The sequence below is a fragment of the Macaca nemestrina genome, chromosome 5 (assembly GCF_043159975.1).
Source record: "Macaca nemestrina isolate mMacNem1 chromosome 5, mMacNem.hap1, whole genome shotgun sequence".
Lineage (NCBI taxonomy): Eukaryota > Metazoa > Chordata > Mammalia > Primates > Cercopithecidae > Macaca > Macaca nemestrina.
In genome coordinates this window covers 158,725,290-158,743,117 of record NC_092129.1, presented here as the reverse complement: position 1 = coordinate 158,743,117, position 17,828 = coordinate 158,725,290, and the positions used below count along the sequence as shown (strand labels likewise).

General features: G+C 42.0%; 2 protein-coding genes across 15 annotated transcripts in view; one reads left to right on the top strand and one right to left on the bottom strand.

The window, feature by feature from the left end:
• The window catches only part of LOC105482551 (capping protein regulator and myosin 1 linker 1), a 341,908-nt gene that overhangs the window by 72,445 nt on the left and 251,635 nt on the right, over window positions 1-17,828 (top strand). Inside the window, exon 1 of one of the 12 annotated variants that reach the window (XM_071097506.1) lies at window positions 2,895-7,425. The exons of the other annotated variants lie outside the window; for them this stretch is intronic. The gene's annotated coding sequence lies outside the window, so the exon portion shown is untranslated. Of the gene's footprint in view, window positions 1-2,894; window positions 7,426-17,828 lie in introns of those variants that run through there. 12 annotated transcript variants of the gene reach the window in all.
• Window positions 1-17,828, bottom strand: part of LOC105482555 (cytidine monophosphate-N-acetylneuraminic acid hydroxylase) — a 353,903-nt gene that overhangs the window by 252,604 nt on the left and 83,471 nt on the right. The gene's annotated exons all lie outside the window — the stretch shown is intronic.

Genomic DNA, 17,828 nt, shown 5'->3' with positions numbered 1-17,828 from the left:
ATGTTTTTGGCTTCTCTTTAAAAGATTGGTAGTTCCTGCGGCCTGAGGTCTTGTGTTTACCACCAGGGATGATCATGTGGCCCTGAGGGGGCCCTTCACCATGGGCAAGGATCCCACCCTCCCACTACTGCCCTGATCTAAACCAGTTCCCTCATTTTTTTTTTTTTTTTTTTTTTGAGATGGAATCTTGCTCTGTTGCCAGGCTGGAATGCAGTGGCGCAATCTCGGCTCACGGCAACCTCCAACTCCCTGGTTCAAGCTATTCTCCTGCCTCAGCCTCTCGAGTAGCTGGGATTACAGGCACGTGCCACCACGCCCAGCTAAGTTTTGTATTTTTAGTAGAGACGGGGTTTCACCTTGTTGGCCAGGATGGTCTCGATCTCCTGACCTCGTAATCCACCCACCTCAGCCTCCTAAAGTGCTGGGATTACAGGTGTGAGCCACCATGTCCAGCCTCCACCAGCCCCCTCATTTTATAAATGGAAATGCCTCAGGGGACCAGCACAGTGGCAGAAAGCCACCTCGCCTTGTCTGGCCTTTCGCTGCTCCTCTCGGTCTAAGAGCGAGCTGGGCGAGCATGCTTTTGGCTTCTTTGGGCAGCAAAGATGATAGCCAAAAGAGGATGCAGTATTAACTCCCTTCCAGGTCTAGGCCCATTCTTAGTATTTTTGCTTGTGTCCCTCAAATACTAGAGTTTGCAGACTGGTGCCTGGGGCTGCATTGGCTTTGTAGTCACTTCCTGTTCACTTGTATGTGGTTATCTAAAGTATTATGAGTTACTAATGGTAAAAATCAAGTGATGAGCCTGAAAATCCAGGTTTGTGACGTATTTTGATAAATCAGATGCCCTGCAGCACTGGGGCCACCGTCTCACCAGGCATGGGCTCCTGGGCTGGGGTCAAGGCTGCCTCCTCAGATGGGCCCAGGCTCATCTGGCCCTTATTCTCATTTTTGGGGCCCGCCCAGGTTCCTGTGGGCATTTGAGTTTGCAGTGTTTGCCTCAAGTTATTAGGTTGAAAATCAGAGAAGCCCCAGTAGTTTCCTGTTTGTGTTTCTTGGTAATAGTTATTCTTGACAAGGAGTTATTGAAGTAATTCCTTTAAGGTTCTTGAGGAGAGAGGGAATTTGGAACAGGGACTCATAATAGAATCTGAGATGAGGTTTGCCAAAAGTCAGCCATCTAATTTTTGTCTTCTCTGACCCTACTGGCTCTTCCTGGATGTGCTGTCAGTTCCCTTCATGTAACCTAAGGTTTAATGATAGACAGATATTAGCTTAGAGTATCCCCGCTTTCGGGGCACTTTTGTTTAAACACAACTTGAAGCAGAGTATATTTCAAGAATTGAGTGGAAGCTACCATGGTGGAATTTCAGGCATTCATTGGATGGTATCCCTGTAATTTCATCCCAGAAGTATGTCAGCATAGAAACGAGAGTAGAACACTCCCTCTTTGGATCATTAAAGAAACATGGAAGAGATTATTAAAGGGGTGTTGTATGTATGTGTAACTCTTAAGGGTCTAGATCTGTGTGGCCCTGTATGGTAGCTGCTAGTCACATATGGCCACTGAGCACTTGAAAGACGCTAGTCTATGTTGAGATGTGCTGTGAGTATAAAATACACTCTGGATTTCAAAGACCTGCTGTGAAAGAAAGGATGTAAAATTTCTCATTAATAATTTTATATATTGACTACTTGCTTAAAGGATAATGTTTTGGATATATGAGGTTAAATAAAATATTATTAAAGGTACTTTCATCTTTTTAAAAAATGTGGCTACAAGAAAATTTAAACTTCCAGACACAGCACACATTCTGTTTCTGTTGGACAGAGCTGCTCTAGATTCTGCTGTATTTGATGGTGAGAAAGGGTGAGCAGCCTGTTGTCTAGACCTTGGTAAAGCAAAGTACAAAGAACAAATGTGGAGACTGCAAATCGTAAATTGTTTTCACACCTCTTGCCTTTAATAAAGTTTATACTTAACTGTTCACTTTAGGGTTTTTGGTGCATTTAGATGGATGTGAGGTTGCCTTTTCACTTCCTTTGTTGTATTCATGGTGTAGTGGTGTTATGCAGTGGTTCAGAACAAGGGACTTGAAGTTAAACAGTTGCTACTTGGAATTCTAGCCCAGCTACTTGACCTTGGGTCAATTATTTTAACCTCCCTGAGCCTTGTTGTCCTCCTCTATAAATAATGGACAGTGATGATGCACCCCAGTGAATGACAATTATGGAAAATAACATATGTAAAGTGCCCTGTGTTATGATTATTATTCCTGACAGTATGAAAAAAAAAATCTTATTCAGCACTTCTGTGTGCTAGGAGTAAGTCTGCCCCCAAATTCAGGAAATGGCTCCTTTTTGCTTCCGTGGTGTGATACTGGGTCAATCAGAAACCATTTATAATAAATGGATTTTTTTTCTATTCACTAGTTTCATGGCATAGGTTTTTATTGTATCAGTCTCTTTTTGTTGTTGATGTTCAATATTTATTAAAACCCAGCAAGGACTAAATGTTTAAGAAAATATTTGAGGCCGGGCGCGGTGGCTCAAGCCTGTAATCCCAGCACTTTGGGAGGCCGAGACGGGTGGATCACGAGGTCAGAAGATCGAGACCATCCTGGCGAACACGGTGAAACCCCGTCTCTACTAAAAAATACAAAAACTAGCCAGGCGAGATGGCGGGCGCCTGTAGTCCCAGTTACTTGGGAGGCTGAGGCAGGAGAATGGCGTAAACCCGGGAGGCGGAGCTTGCAGTGAGCTGAGATCCGGCCACTGCACTCCAGCCCGGGCGACAGAGCGAGACTCCGTCTCAAAAAAAAAAAAAAAAAAAAAAAAAAAGAAAATATTTGGCACCTTGAATTTTCACAGAAGTTGAAAACATGTACTGGATACAGTAAAAAAAAAAAAAAAAAAAAAAAAAAAAAAAAAAGTAATCATCTATAGGTGGCTACATAAAGGACCCCAGATAACAGGAACTGGACAATGGAGGATGGGAGCAGTCATGAAAACCATGCTATGGGGACCATCAACCTGGTCATCTTGCGCTTTCTCTTTGTGGTTTTCAGGTACTTATGGGGTACCTTGTTTGTTTTTTGAGGTAAGGCTAAACTTTTATTATGTGTCTTCAAGCTTTTATTATTTGCTTGTGGAACTTATTAAACTTAGTGTACTACTAATGTATATAACTTAGGGGAGCGCCTGTGTAAGTTAACTACTAGAGAAACCTTGATAGGAAAAATAGGATACCAGGAAGATAGTTTCGAGTGGACTTTATCTTTCTCCTTTGATCATAAAAGAATTGGGACCTGGAAGCTTGGAACTTGGGACTCAGAAGGCCCACTGGTGGCCTGCTGACATGTAAGAGTGCACAGATTGGTAAATGTTTTTTAAAGCTTATTTATTTTCTGTGTGTATATGAAAGACACTGTGAGTCATTCTCTGCTTCACACTGACGTCTCTTGTACTAATAGAAGGCAAGTCTTATGTTTCCCACTTCTTGCCACTTTGCTTGGCAGTGATTTTTCAAGTAATTAAAAAAACTGTCTTGCTGGAGTAGCTCTCTCTTACCTGTAGACAGTCTTGTTATATCCAAATCAATCAGATAGTATATGTAAGAATGCTTTGAGAGCTAACGTCACTTAATAACTACAGTGTTATTACTAACCTGACCATGGCTGCTGGCTATGAAGCTCACTTGATTTCATCCACAGGTTCCAGTCAACCCCTCCTGCCACTACCTGTTGCAGGTATGGATGATGCTTCTGTGTGGCTTCTCCTGCTGCCCTGCCTAATCTCAGGAGCTATCTTTTGGCCATCACCAGCCTGGCTTTACCCATCAACTATAGGTTCTGGCTGTCCTGCTTAGGATATGACAGCTGCTCTCTAGCAAGAATTCTCTGATTCCTGATATATAACCCCTCTTTGTAAATTACGATTATGTTAAATAATATGATATCTATGATTGTAATAATAGAAGCTAACAACTGATTGCTTACTGTGTGCTAGATGCTCTTGTAATTGATTTGTTCTGGGTCTCTCAACAATCCTAGGAGAGACGTGTTATTATCCCTGTTATTCAGATGATAAAACTGAGGTGCAGACAGGGTAAATGCTGTCCCAAAGTCTCAGATTAGAACCCAGGTCTATCAGAGTAGATCTTGAGGTTTTAACAGTGCTTGTTTTCTGATCTTTGTTTATGTTGTTTTCCTGATCTCTTGCCATGTGTCTAAATATTTCTAGTCTTCAAACTCAAGTTCTACCTCTGAAGTGACATTTTCATTAAGGACTGTAGGCTACATGTTACGTGCTCTTATCCCCATTGCTCTGAGCCAGCTGAAGGATGTCTTGCTTGTCTTTATGGCTTAGCTAGCCTTTTATAATGTGTTTTTTTTCTGATTGTTTCTTGTGCATCAATCTTGATTTTCCAAATTTTATTGTTAGTACTTCTAAGATGAGGGCACTTTGTATGTTTCTCTTACATTCTTCAACATACTTAGCATGGTAGTGAGTAAGCTCGTTAAGAAAAATTTAAGAACTAGACATTTAAGAAACAGACATAGAGAATTTGCTACTGACACTGTCAATTGGCTGACCCTGCACCATTCACTGCCCTTTTCATTGTAGCTTCTGGAGTGATTAGTCTAAGAGTGCTTCTCCGTTAGAAGAAGTTTTGCCCTGCAGGGGACATTTGGCAGTGTCTAGAGACAGACATTTTGAATTTTCACAACTAGGAATGGGGTGCTACTGGAATCTAGGGGGTAGAGGCCAGAATGCTGATAATGCACAGATAAAGATACATAATCCACAGATAAAAATATTGTCTGGTTCCAAATGTCGATAGTGCCAAGGCTGAGAAACTCTGGACTAGAGGTAGCAATATGACATGTTCTGGTCAATTAAATATAAGTGGAAGGGTCTGCTGTGGCTTTCTTTTCTGTTTTGGGACAGTATTTTGCTCTGTCACCTAGGCTAGGGTGCAGTGATGTGATCATAGCTCACTGCAGCCTGCAGTTCCTGGACTCAAGTGATCCTCCTGCCTCAGCTTCTGAGTAGCTGGGACTACAGTTGCATACCACCACATTTGACTAATTAATTTTTTTTTGTTTTTTTGTAGAGACAGGGTCTTGCTATATTGCCCAACAGGGTCTTGAACTCCTGGCCTCAAGTGATCCTCCCTCCTTGGCTTCTGAAAGAGCTGGGATTACAGGAGTGAGCCACCATCCTTGCCCTGCTCTGGCTTTCTAGGAAAATTATGCTTTCATGAGAGAGGATTGCCCCTTCATGTTTTCAGCTTCTTCTGCTTTCAACATGAGCTTCAACCTGGAGGTAGAATATCCATGCATCTTGTGACCAAGAGGGAACAAACATGAAGATAAAAGTCAGCATGCTAAGGGTGGTGAAGTGAAAAGATAAAAAATGTTTGAGTTTTCTCTCGCTTGTAACCAAACACATTCCTGAGCTAATAGACCACAGAAACTTGAGTTGGGAAGGAATTAAGCCCAGCCTGACCTCATCAAAGACTTCTCCAACGTTTCTGGTGACATAATCCACAGCTTTGGGAGGGAGTCTAATTTTGTTACAGATCTGTATCCATTCAACAGTTCTCCCTTACAGTGAGTGAAATTTGACCCCTGAAGCTTCTGCTCATGGACCCAGTGTGATGCTGACCCGGGAGTCACCTGGACAGTCACTCTTATACTTTCATAGATGTCAGTGAAAAGTCATCCTGATCAAACTGGCGAGTCTACTGACAGACATCCTCTTCCAAATACTCTGGAGGGATGTACATCTAGAACTTAATACCCTCTCCTTGGGCAGCTCTTCAGAGCCACAGTCCAAAGGTGAGGCCATTAGTAAAATGAAAAGATGGGACCTCTGGGACCCCCAAGTCTTTTGGTTTCCTACGTAGGATTTAGAGTCAACATAAATATACTAGATGCTTCTGATATAACCACATGAATGAGCCAAGAAGGAACTCTCAGTGGCTTGACTGCCCTTAATCTTTCCTCTGTGTCTTGGGCAAGACACCATGAATACTACTTTTCCTCCTTATTACCTTTATTTTCAATCCAGTTTACAAATAAATAAGTGCCTCAAAACCCCTCAGAGTAAGGACAGGCAAAGGTGACTCATGTCTGTAATCCCAGCACTTTGGCAGGCTGAGGCTGGAGGATCGCTTTAGGCCATGAGTTTAAGACTAGCCTGGGAAACATAGGGAGACTCTGTCTTTACGAAAAAGTAAAAAGTTAATTGAGTGTGGTGGTGTGCACCTGCTACTGTGTAGCAGTCCAGAGTAGTTGCGTAGTCCCAGCTACTCTGGAGGTTGAGGTGGGAGGATCACTTGAACCCAGCAGTTTAAGGCTGCAGTGAGCTATGATCGCACCACTGCAACCCAGCCTGGGTGACAGAGCAAGACCCTGTCTGGAAAAAGAAACAAAAACAAAAAAACCCAAACCAAAGAAACCTCTCAGAATAAATGCCTGAGAGCTGTTTCTGCTAAATAACTTTCTTTTAATTAAACAATTTTTAAATTCTGGTAAAAAGAAAAACCCACATGAAATTTGTCATCTTAACTGTTTTTAATTGTGCAGCTCAGTAAAATATCTTCACATTGCTGTGCCACAGATCTCTGGAACTTTTCCATCTCGTCTGCTGACTGTCTTTTAGGCAGTGTAGGGTGAGCCATGCCTTTATACGCTTGTTCATTCACTGCTTGCCCTGCTACCTATACTCCTCCCACAAAATGCCCCTAGTTTATAGTGCAAGAAAGTACAAGAAAGAGGTTCCTTTGGCTGGACTTTCCTCCTTCTAAGACTTCTGTGTCAGCCATTCAGTGAGTTTGCTCAAGTCCTCTGACAGTCCTTACCATTTCATTAGTTGAATGCTTAAGTAGAGGTGGGTTTGGAAAACCAGAGATTTGGTTTAAACAGAGGGAATGTCTGGGAGCAGCAAGGATTCTATGTGGTTAGGGTGTAAACCTCACCAAGTAACTCAGCTGAAAATATTTTCTCAATTTAGTACAAGGTCCCAGCACGGAAAGATGTACAAGGTTGTTTTTTCCTGGCACTTCTGTCTTCCAAATAGCCCATAGGGTAGTGCCCTTAGTTCTTAAGGTCCTATGGCAGCCAAGTTCTTATCTTGGGGAGCTACATCACAGGTGCTGGGTGCTGTTAAATTTTTAGCTAATTGAACTTTTTCCTGCTAGAGTCTTGAATGGTGTTTTCTTGAATTCATGAATTAGTCATTAATTCGTGTTTAGCAGGCAGGCACCCTGGCAATCTGTGGTCTGTCCAGCAGACCTTCTTTTGGACTGGATGGATACTCTTTGTGCAGTCTTTAGTGAATGACGGTGGGAAAAACAGAATCCTCTTCCAGCACCCTTAAACGACTGCCTTTTCTTTACTTCCAGCTCTTACCTTGCAGGTGGGTGTGGGTCTTAACCTCAGAATGGCTACTTTTAGTGGGGTTAACTATTGCAGTGGGATGGAGACTGTGTTCTGAGGCTCAGCAGAAGTGATTGTGGTGGTTTTTTTGTTTGTTTGTTTGTTTGTTTTTGTTTTGTTTTGTTTTGTTTTTGTGGCACTCTGTAAGGGTTGAGGAAATTCTGTGATTTGAATGAAATTTTTTCTCAGGAGGACTCACCTCTAAAATAAACTTAATTAATTAGATTACTGGAATGTCCTACATAGATGGTTGTTGTCAGGTTCCGTTTCCTTGCTACAATTTGAAAGCACTTGAAATTTCAGATTCATGAATTCTCGACTCAAAACAGTCGAGAAGTACATAGATGCTCAAGCCTGTAATCCCAGCACTTTGGGAGACCGAGATGGGCAGATCACTTGAGGCCAGGAGTTTGAGACCAGCCTGACCAACATGGCAAAACCTCATCTCTACTGAAAAGGCAAAAAAAATTAGCCGAGTGTGTTGGTGCATGCTTGTAATCTCAGCTACTTGGAAGGCTGAGGCATGAGAATTGCTTGAACCCAGGAGACAGAGGTAGCAGTGAACCAAGATGGTGCTATTGCACTCTAGCGTAAGGGACAGAGTGAAATTTTGTGTCAAAAAAAAAAAAAAAGATATTTATGGAGTTATTATTCCAATTCTTTAATTTTAATAAGCCTTCAGAAGCTGCAGTTTGCTCCATCATGAGTAGGGATAAACTTTTCCCTACAGTGTAAAACAACCTATAGTTCTGTGGTTAATGAAATACGAAGCTTGAACTACTTTCTTAAGTTAAAAGTGCGTTTTCAACAAGTAGATGGTCAATGAAGTTAGCACACCTATTTCGACTTTAATCAGTAAGGTGGAAATAATGCAATATGGCAGGTACATGACTTTCGGTTGCATTTTCTAGGTGTGATTATCTCAGAGTTTGAAATCTTACATTTTATGATTTGGTGTCAGTGCAGGATGAACCTTTTCAGTTATAACTGAGCTGACTGTAAGCATTTAGCCTGACAGCTTGGGCTGACTTATCTTTCTTACTGGTTTTGTCCATATACGGAGTACCACAGAAGTAACTCACATGCATTTTAAAATAACTTTTTGGTAATAAAAATTAATATTGGTTAAGAATAAACTTAGCGTACCTAATGCGTGGGCCAACCATTTCTGAGCAAAATTGTGAGCACAGTTTGTCTTGTGTGTTGGCTGTGGTCTTAAAAAACACTAGCAGACAGTGTTATGTTGACTGTAGTATTTCTTCCACAGAGTAAAAGATAGATTTCATGTCTGGGCGAAGCATTGTAATTGGCTTATACTTTTGTTTCTGGTCATATTATATAGACAGTAGAAAAGCAGTGGGAATATAAAGGTAGGAGAAGCACTACTTTAATGTGATGCATAAAAAACATATGAGTGGGCAATAGAAAAGAAGTGGGAATATACAGGTAGGAGAAGTATTACTTTAATGTGATGCATAAAAAGTATATAAAGTTTTCTATTATTTTGGGGGGTGGGGTTAGAGAACATGCTACAGATAAAGAAGATTCAAAATTAGAAAATTAAGTAAGATGTTTCCTATTGTACTTAAACATTGCAATACTTACAAAGCATATCATAAGGTATATATAAAGCGGTCATTATGAACTTTCTTCACCCAGGTCAAACAACGTTTCTAAGGAGGAAAATAATTTGGTGAATCCCCATATAGAGCTATTTTATTATAAAGAAGTGATGTATTGCTGAAGTGAGTATTAAGTAGCAAACAGTGGAAATGTGTACCATGCATTTCTGAGAAATAATGCCTGGGAATGCACTGCAAAAGAGGTGTACTTGGTATATATGCAATTAAGTAATGTAACAGCTTAAGAAGGATTCAAAGATGGGAATAGCTATCATGTGAACGAAGGCATTGCACTGTAGAAATATCTTACTATGACAGTTTTATTATATGGTCATTGTGGCCAAGAATACTGATCCTTTAGCTCAGTTTTGGAAGCTAAATATGAAGTATCATCATTCTGTGTACAATGTATTCTGTGGTGGTTGTGCATTTATTATTGGGATCACAGCGTGTCTTTTTTCTGCCAAGATGGACACTGGGCACCATGGTCACAGGCTTCTTGGGTGCTGCTAATAGAAAGCTCTCTCTTGGCTTGCTCTGCTGGGCAGAAGTCTGTGAATGCCATTATAGCTAAGTCTCTCCCATTCTGGCCAGGAAAGGAAGCCGGAAGGACTTGGACTCACTGATTTGTGCTGACATCCATTCAGCCTTGCTGTTGGAACCCTTTAATGTGCTTTTCAGTGAGCTGGTGTTTCAGAACCTCATGACAGGGCAGGCTGATTTCTCAGATGCATACTTCTCTGATCTCTGGCTTCCCCTAGCTCACTGAAGCTCGTTCTGCTTGTTGATGAGGTTCTCCTGGCAGATTTGACACTGGACCCAAGAGGGCAGAAGGATCAGCTGTTAAGCTGGTACAGGGCTCAAAGATAAATACGAAGATGCTCAGCAGAGCGTAACTTTGAGGCAAAGGCACACAGCCACTTTCAGTGTAGCGTTTCGGGCATGTGGGTTTGTGTTTGGAATTTGAGAGGAAGCACTCTGATGATCCAGCAGCCTTTGCGCTCCAGTGGCATGCTAATTTTTTTTCCTGATATTGGGATTGCATTCCCTTTACTATTGCAACAGAGAAACTGAAATGGGAATCATTTCCTGCAGGCGCACTGATGTGCACAGTGGGCGGAACCGGGAAGGCAAGTCGGAGGCATTTTTCTCATTTCTGAATCCATGAGTCTGGCTTTTCCCTTAGGGGTATTTGGGCCAATTGTTATCATGTGTCCCACTGTGTAAATTGAAGGTTTGGCCAAGTCTGGCTGAATGGTTTAGTCTTTTGCAAAAACTGAAGCACTTTGTTTTTAAAAAAAGGAAAAAAAGTTTAACTTTTTTTTTTTTTTTTTTGAACATGGTATTATTGGACTAAATGATGTTAGGTGTGTTAACAGAGTGAAAGGGAGAATTTTTTCTGCAGTTTGGCAGGGCCTGTCACGTCATAGGTGTATCAGTGTCCAAATGGGGGATGCCAGGTAAGACATCATTCAGCCTCCCCGAGGGTGGGGGAGCAGGTATGGCACAATACAGTCGTTGTTCATTGTCTTCCCCTTACAGTATTGTAAAACCTGCACTGCATTAAAAATCCTATTAATAGAACATTGGATTAGAAGGAATACTTAGGCTTCTCCCACCTTCCATCAGTTTTAAAAGGAATTTAGAAAAATCACTATTTCTTGTAGTAGGAGTGGGGGAGGGAAAGAAGGAAGAAAAGAGAGCCTGACTTTGTCTTTGAAATACAGAGGAGAACATCTTGCAGTGAGGAGTGAGAATTTAAAAAGATAACCGGGCTCCTGGTAAGAAAACTTTCATAGACAGTTATTCAGCAGGCAGATTTTTAATTTTCTTGTCTCCAACTTGTTTAGTCTGTGGGGACTTTGATTTCTGGAAGCCCACTGGGATTGCTGCTAAACCTTACATACTTTTTTGTTGTGTCAAATTCAGTTCAACTACCAGAAAATTTTTTTTGGCAATTTTTTTTTCTCTGTCATGTTTTCTGGCCAGTGAGAGGAGAAGGCTGGGATAGCCAAGGCAAATGCTGCGCAAATTATTGCATCCAAGAGGAGAGATTTGGCCCTGTGATACTGCAGGGGGACTGTTGAGAAAGAGTAACGTACATAGTGGGAAGTGTGCAGCCTGGGCTTCCCAACTGATGTCTTAGCTAATTTGAAATGTTGTGATTAGACCTTCCCTTATTCATGTTGAGGAATGGATATGCTGACAGCCATATGCATGTGATTTTAGGATTATTAAGTGTAATGGAATGTCCAAACCATCACTCACTTTTACATAGCAACCTTCAAGAACTAGAATGCTTGGGAAGCATGGCTGTCCCAGTTAAGTTAAGGTTTTATCTGAAACCCATTTTGTTTTCAAACATGTTGGAAATGTTCCTAAAAAATTCCTGAGTGTGCTTTGGGCGGGGTGTGCTTGGTGAGTATGCTTTCCTACCCTTGAGTGTTTGAGACTTGTTTTCATTATGTTAGGGGCTTATGATAAAGTCTTCGTTTCCAGATCTTTATGTAGAAGATAGATTTTGAGGTTTCCCTCAAATCTTGTTTGCATTTAAGAACGTTCTTTTCTTATTTATTATTCTGGTTAGTTTTTCTTTTAAAACTGGCAACATTTTGCAGGTAGTTTATGGTTTTGCAAGTTAGAATATGGGTCATTCCTCTAAATAGAAACAGTGTTTTTGGTCTTAAAGGGCCTGTGAATTAGGTGAAACTAGTTTTATCTTCTACTTCTAGGGAAAAGTTTTTACCTTTCTCCCCCTGTACACTCCTTCCACCCTACCCCTCCAAGCTTGATCTCAGCAAATTCATTGACTTCCAAAATTCATTTATATGACTTTAATCTTAAGTCATCTTTATGAAAATGACTTATCTTTAACTTACTACCTGTTTTAGGAATGGTTGCAGGCAGAACTTTTTTCTTATTTTTCTTGGTATGAAAGGCTTTGTATCCTGCTAAAGGAATTTCAGGATTTATAGTTATAAGTAGGGATATTTTTAGTCATGAGCTTTGCTATGGTTTGAAATTGTCCGCCAAATTTCTTGTGTTGGAAACTTAATCCCTAAATCCATATGTTGGTTGCATTTGGAGGTGGGACCTGTGGGACATAATAAGGGTTAAATAAGGTCATCATGGGGGTTCCCATTGATGGTACAGGTGGCTTTATAAGAAGAGAGACCTGAGCTAGCATGCTCTTGCTCTCTCACCATATGATGCTCTCTGCTGTGTTATGACATAGCAGGAAGGCCCTCGCCAGATGCAGCCCCTTGAGTTTGGACTTTTCAACCTCCAAAACTGTAAGAAATACATTTATTTTTCAGGACCCATAAGACAGAACAAAAAAGAAAAATAAAAAAATAGAAAAAAGAAAGATAAAAAAAATTTTTAAAATTCTTTTAAAAAATACATTACACAGTCTGTGATATTGTGTTATAGTAACAGAAAGTGAACTAAGGCTGGTTCCCAGAACCCTTATAATCACATCAGCTTGTTGACTGCTGTTCCACTTGTGAGCAGCTTCCCCTCAGGCCAGATACTACTGGCATAAGTGGAAAACCTAGGCACCTGGAAGTTTCTGACAGCCTTCAGAAAGTTCCAGAAAGGAGTGCCTTTGTTTTCTTCACTAAGTGAGAGATTAAAAAAGAAAATCAGTAAAAGTCACTTCCCCTAATGCCTACAGTTGTCATCCTGGATCGTACTTTTATTGAATCCAATTCAGCAAATATTTATTGAAGACCAGCTGTGTATAGTTAAAACCACTACACGGGCCGGGCGCGGTGGCTCATGCTTGTAATCCCAGCACTTTGGGAGGCTGAGGTGGGTGGATCACCCGAGGTCGGGAGTTCAAGACCAGCCTGGACAACATGGTGAAACCCCGTCTCTACTAAAAATACAAAATTAGCGGGCATGGTGGCACATGCTTGTAATCCCAGCTAATTGGGAGGCTGAGGCAGGGGAATCACTTGAACCCAGGAGGTGGAGGTTGAGGTGAGCTGAGATTGTGCTATTGCACTCCAGACTGGGCAACAGAGAGAGACTCTGTCTCAAAAACAAAACAAAACAAAACCAAAAAAACCACTACACAAGCTGTAGAAAAGCCCATTTGTTTCTCTTCTAAAGTACAAAATGGGGCTGGGCATGATGGCTTACACCTGTAATTTCCACACTTTGGGAGGCCAAGACAGGCACTTCACCTGAGGTCAGGAGTTTGAAACCAGCCTGACCAACATGGTGAAACCTTGTCTCTACTAAAAATACAAACATTAACTGGGCAGGATGGCGCATGCCTGTAATCCCAGCTACTCTGAAGGCTGAGGCATGAGAATTGCCTCAACCTGGGAGGCGGAGGTTGCAGTGAGCCGAGATTGCGCCACTGCACCCCAGCCTGGGTGACAAAGTGAGAGTTTGTTTCTAAAACAAAGAAAGCAAGCACATAATGGGTGAAGAAATGAGGTAGTGAGTACCTGACCGGTGTAGAATGACTTAAAATTCCAGACTTGGGAGCATTTCTCAGGATGCCAGTAGGTATTAAAAATTGTTTTTGACCAAGTAAATTTGGAGAAAAATGGGTTAAGTGAAGTTGGATAGGGATTTTCTTTTTTATTGGTGCTTCCAAAGGGGGATGATATATGCTGCATTTCCCAAATTTATTTGACCAGGGACCATGTATTTATTTATTTAGGAGCAGCTCAGAGGATTAGTGTTCTATGGAGAACACTGTGAAAAAGGCTGTTCTACACCACGAAAGATTTTTTGGTTCCCTCTCTTTGAGAGGGCTCTTTTATTTTGGTGCGTACATGTTTATTATTCAGAGCCAGCAAACTCTGTAAGTTTCTCCACTGGTTATGTAAAAAAGTGTTTGCATTTTCCTTGGATATTTGTGAGGTTTTGAAGGGCCAGGATAATGACCATTGAGTGAGCTCTTTCTTGGTGCCAGCTACATTGCTGAGCATTTCCTCTAGAATCTCATTAGTGGGAAGTACGAATTAGCAGTTCTGCTTTTTAGGTGAGAGGATAACTTGACCAATATGCCATTTATGGATCATTTCCAAACATGCCAGACATTTTAAGGTGAAGAGATTTTAAAGATCATGTATAGTTTTATACATAGATTGATATATAGTTGTAAGAAATTATACAGAATGATTCTGTGTCCCTTTCACCCAGTTTCTCCCAATGGTAACGTGTTGCGTAACAGTATTACAGTATCACAATCAGGCAATTAACACTGATATAGTCATCAACACTTTAACACTTTTTAGATTTCTTTCCTTCTTTCTCCCTCTCCTCTCTCCTCTCCTCTCCCCTCCCCTCCCCTCTCCCCCCCTCCCCTCTCCCCTCCCCTCCCCTCTCCCCTCCCCTCCCCTCTCCCCTCCCCTCCCCTCTCCCCTCCCCTCTCCCCTCCCCTCCCCTCTCCCCTCCCCTCCCCTCTCCCCTCCCCTCCCCTCTCCCCTCCCCTCCCCTCCCCCCTCCCCTCCCCTCCCCCCTCCCCTCCCCCCTCCCCTCCCCCCTCCCCTCCCCTCCCCTCCTCTCCCCTCCTCTCCCCTCCCCTCCCCTCCCCTCCCCTCTCCTCTCCTCTCCTCTCCTCTCCTCTCCTCTCCTCTCGTCTTTCTTCTTTTGAGACAGGGTCTCACTCTGTTGCCCAGGCTGGACCGTAGTAGCAATATCATGGTTCAGCAGAGCCTTGACCACCTGGGCTCAAGTGATCCTCCCTCCTCAGCCTCCAATGTAGCTAGCTATGACCACAGGCATGCACTACCATGCCTGTAATTAACAAAAAAAAATTTGTAGAGATGGGGTCTTACTATGTTGCCTAGGCTGGGCTTGAACTCCTGGGCTCAAGTGACCCTCCTGCCTGGCCTCCCAAAATGTTGGCATTACAGGCATGAGCCACCATGCCCTGCCGCTTTTCAGATTTCATAGGTTTTACACACATTCTTCTTGTTTGTGTGTGTACATTTAGTTCTGTACAATTTTTCACATGTGAAAATTTATGTGACCACCACTGCAGTTAAGATACAGAACTGTTCCATCACAAGGATCCCAAATGGTATGCCTTTATAACCATAGCCAACTCTCTCCTTCTCTATAATTTTGTCGTTTTAAGTAGTCTCTATAAATGCAACTAGACAACATGTAACCTTTTGAGATTGGCTTTTTAACATCCTAGCTGCTTTTAATCCACTGTTGCCAATTTTTAAAGCAATCCTATATGAATTTTTTTTTTTTCTTTTTTTTTTTTTTGAGACAGAGTTTCTGTCTTGTCGCCCAGGCTGGAGTGCAGTGGCATGATCTTGGCTCACTGCAACCTCCGCCTCCTGGGTTCAAACGATTCTCCTGCCTCAGCTTCCCAGTACTGGGGTTACAAGTGCCTGCCACCACACCTGGCTAATTTTTGTATTTTTAGTAGAGGTGGGATTTCGCCGTGTTGGCCAGGCTGGTCTTGAACTCCTGACCTCAGGTGATCCACCCGCCTCGGCCTCCCAAAGGGCTGGGATGAATTCTTTTTAGTAGATGAGGAAGGGAAACCCCAGAAGAGTACAGTGTCATGCCCAAGGCTATACCACTGGTGGACCAGGAAGTGAGGAGGGGGCCCAAGCACCTCTGATTCTCAGCCTTGACTCCTTTCACTCAGCCTTGGCCTTTCTCCATCCTGATTCCCAGTATTCACATTCTGTTTCTACCGACACAGTTCTCCTTTTCTCTTCCTCTGTACTCAAAATAAAGTCTCTTTTGTTTTTTATAAATCTTAAATTTTAAAAAAGAAGCTTGGATCACATTATTATTTTGGAAGTGCAGAGATTGGATATTTTTTCCGTCCAGCTCTATTTTGGTCTTGTTACCATTTTCAATGTTTTCTGTGCTGAGTTCCTTCACCACCTTGATGCTGCCACAAATGATGAGGATGGTTGTAGGGTAGAGAATAAAGGTAGAGATTCTTGCACATCATTTCTTGAATCCGTGTATAGGCATCTTTGGCTTGCAGCCCATCTGAGTGCTGTATTCAGCCTACTAGCTTTGGTTGCTCTGGTGCTAAACATATTCCCAGCGCCTCTGGGACTTAACTCACTACAGACAAGAAGCTGTCAGTGCACTGAGGGATAGTGGGAAAGCAAAATGCATACATTTCTATTTATCACAGTAGTGCCAGATGCTGTATATTTAAGAAAAAACTTCCAATATTGGAGAAGAATTACCCCCTATCGACCTCACTTTTTTAAAGACAGGGTCTGGTTCTGTCACCCAGACTGGAGTGTTTTGATGCAATCTCAACTCACTGCAACCTTCACTTCCCAGGCTCAAGTGATTCTCCTGCCTCAACCTCCTGAGTAGCTGGGACTATAGGCATGTGCCACTGCACCTGCCTCATTTTCTTTTTTAGTAGAGATGGGGTTTTGCCTTGTTGCCTAGGATGGCCTCGATCTCTTGAGTTCAAGCGATCCGCCTGCCTTGGCCTCCCAGGGTACTAGGATTACAGGTGTACAGGTGTGAGTCACCATGCCTGGCCATAAGCCTTTTGAAATTTGTACTTTTGAAATGTATGTGGGATGTAGTATTTAAGATTAGGAAACAGCAAAATGTGTAGATTTTTGTTGATCATTGAACTGCCTAGACATTCTCTTCTTTCAGTGTCCATTTATGTATGTATGTATTATGTATTTAGAGACAGTGTCTTGCTCTGTTGCTCCAGCAACAGTGGCATTATCACAGCTCACTGAAACCTCAAACTCCTGGGTTCAAGCAATCCTCCCAGTTCAGCCTCCCAAATGGCTGGGATTACAAATCTGTACTACCATGCCTGGCTAATTTACAAAAATAAATAAATAAATAAATAAAATTGTAGAGATGTGGTCTCACTGTGTTGCCCAGGCTGATCTTAAACTCCTAGCCTCAAGCAGTCCTTCCATCTTGGCTTCTCAAAGTGCTGGGATTACAGGCATGAGCCACCATACCTGGCCTTTCAGTGTCTTTGAACTAGCTGTTCCCTCTGCCTGGAAAACTTTCCTAAGATTTCCATGCAGTTTGGGGCACTTCCTCACCTTCTTCAGATCTCTGTACAATGTTACCTTTTTTCTGTGTCTGTACCTGACATTTAAAATTGTAATACCTCACCCTCACACCATTTTGCTTTATTTTTCTCCGTCACACTTTGATCAGCTTTGAACATGCCCCATGGCTTTGTTATGTGTCTATGCATTGTTTTCTCTTTCCTAGAATGTAAACCTCCTGAAGGCAGGGATCTTTGCCTATTTTGCTCCCTGCTGTATATCCAGCCTTTTAGAATAGTGCCTAGTACATACTAGATCTCATAATGCATTATACAAATAAATGAAAGTTTTCAAGATTAAAGATTTGTTTGAATTAAGTTAACCAACAGCACCCTCTTACAGGACACAAGAGAATAATCATGTCTGCCCCTGGTAAGATGCTCACTTAAAAATGGTTGTGTCGGTTTAATATAAGTGTGTTCTTTTCTTGCCTACTTAAATGTATTTCTCACTATGACTTTTCCTTTGGAAAATGATTGACTTTGGGGGAGCTCTTTCAGAGGTAAAGGAAGTTAGCTAGCAGATCTAGGTAACTGAACCTTGCATACTATTCTAGAAATGTTTATACTTCTGCCAGATTGACGCATCAGTTCAGTGTTTGCATAACCACCTGTGTAATTACTCATAGTAGCATTCCAGTATGCATTTGCTGAACTGTACTCTTCAATTTTGCAATAAAAGTATTTTCACATGTTGGCTGCTACTGTGAAAATTGG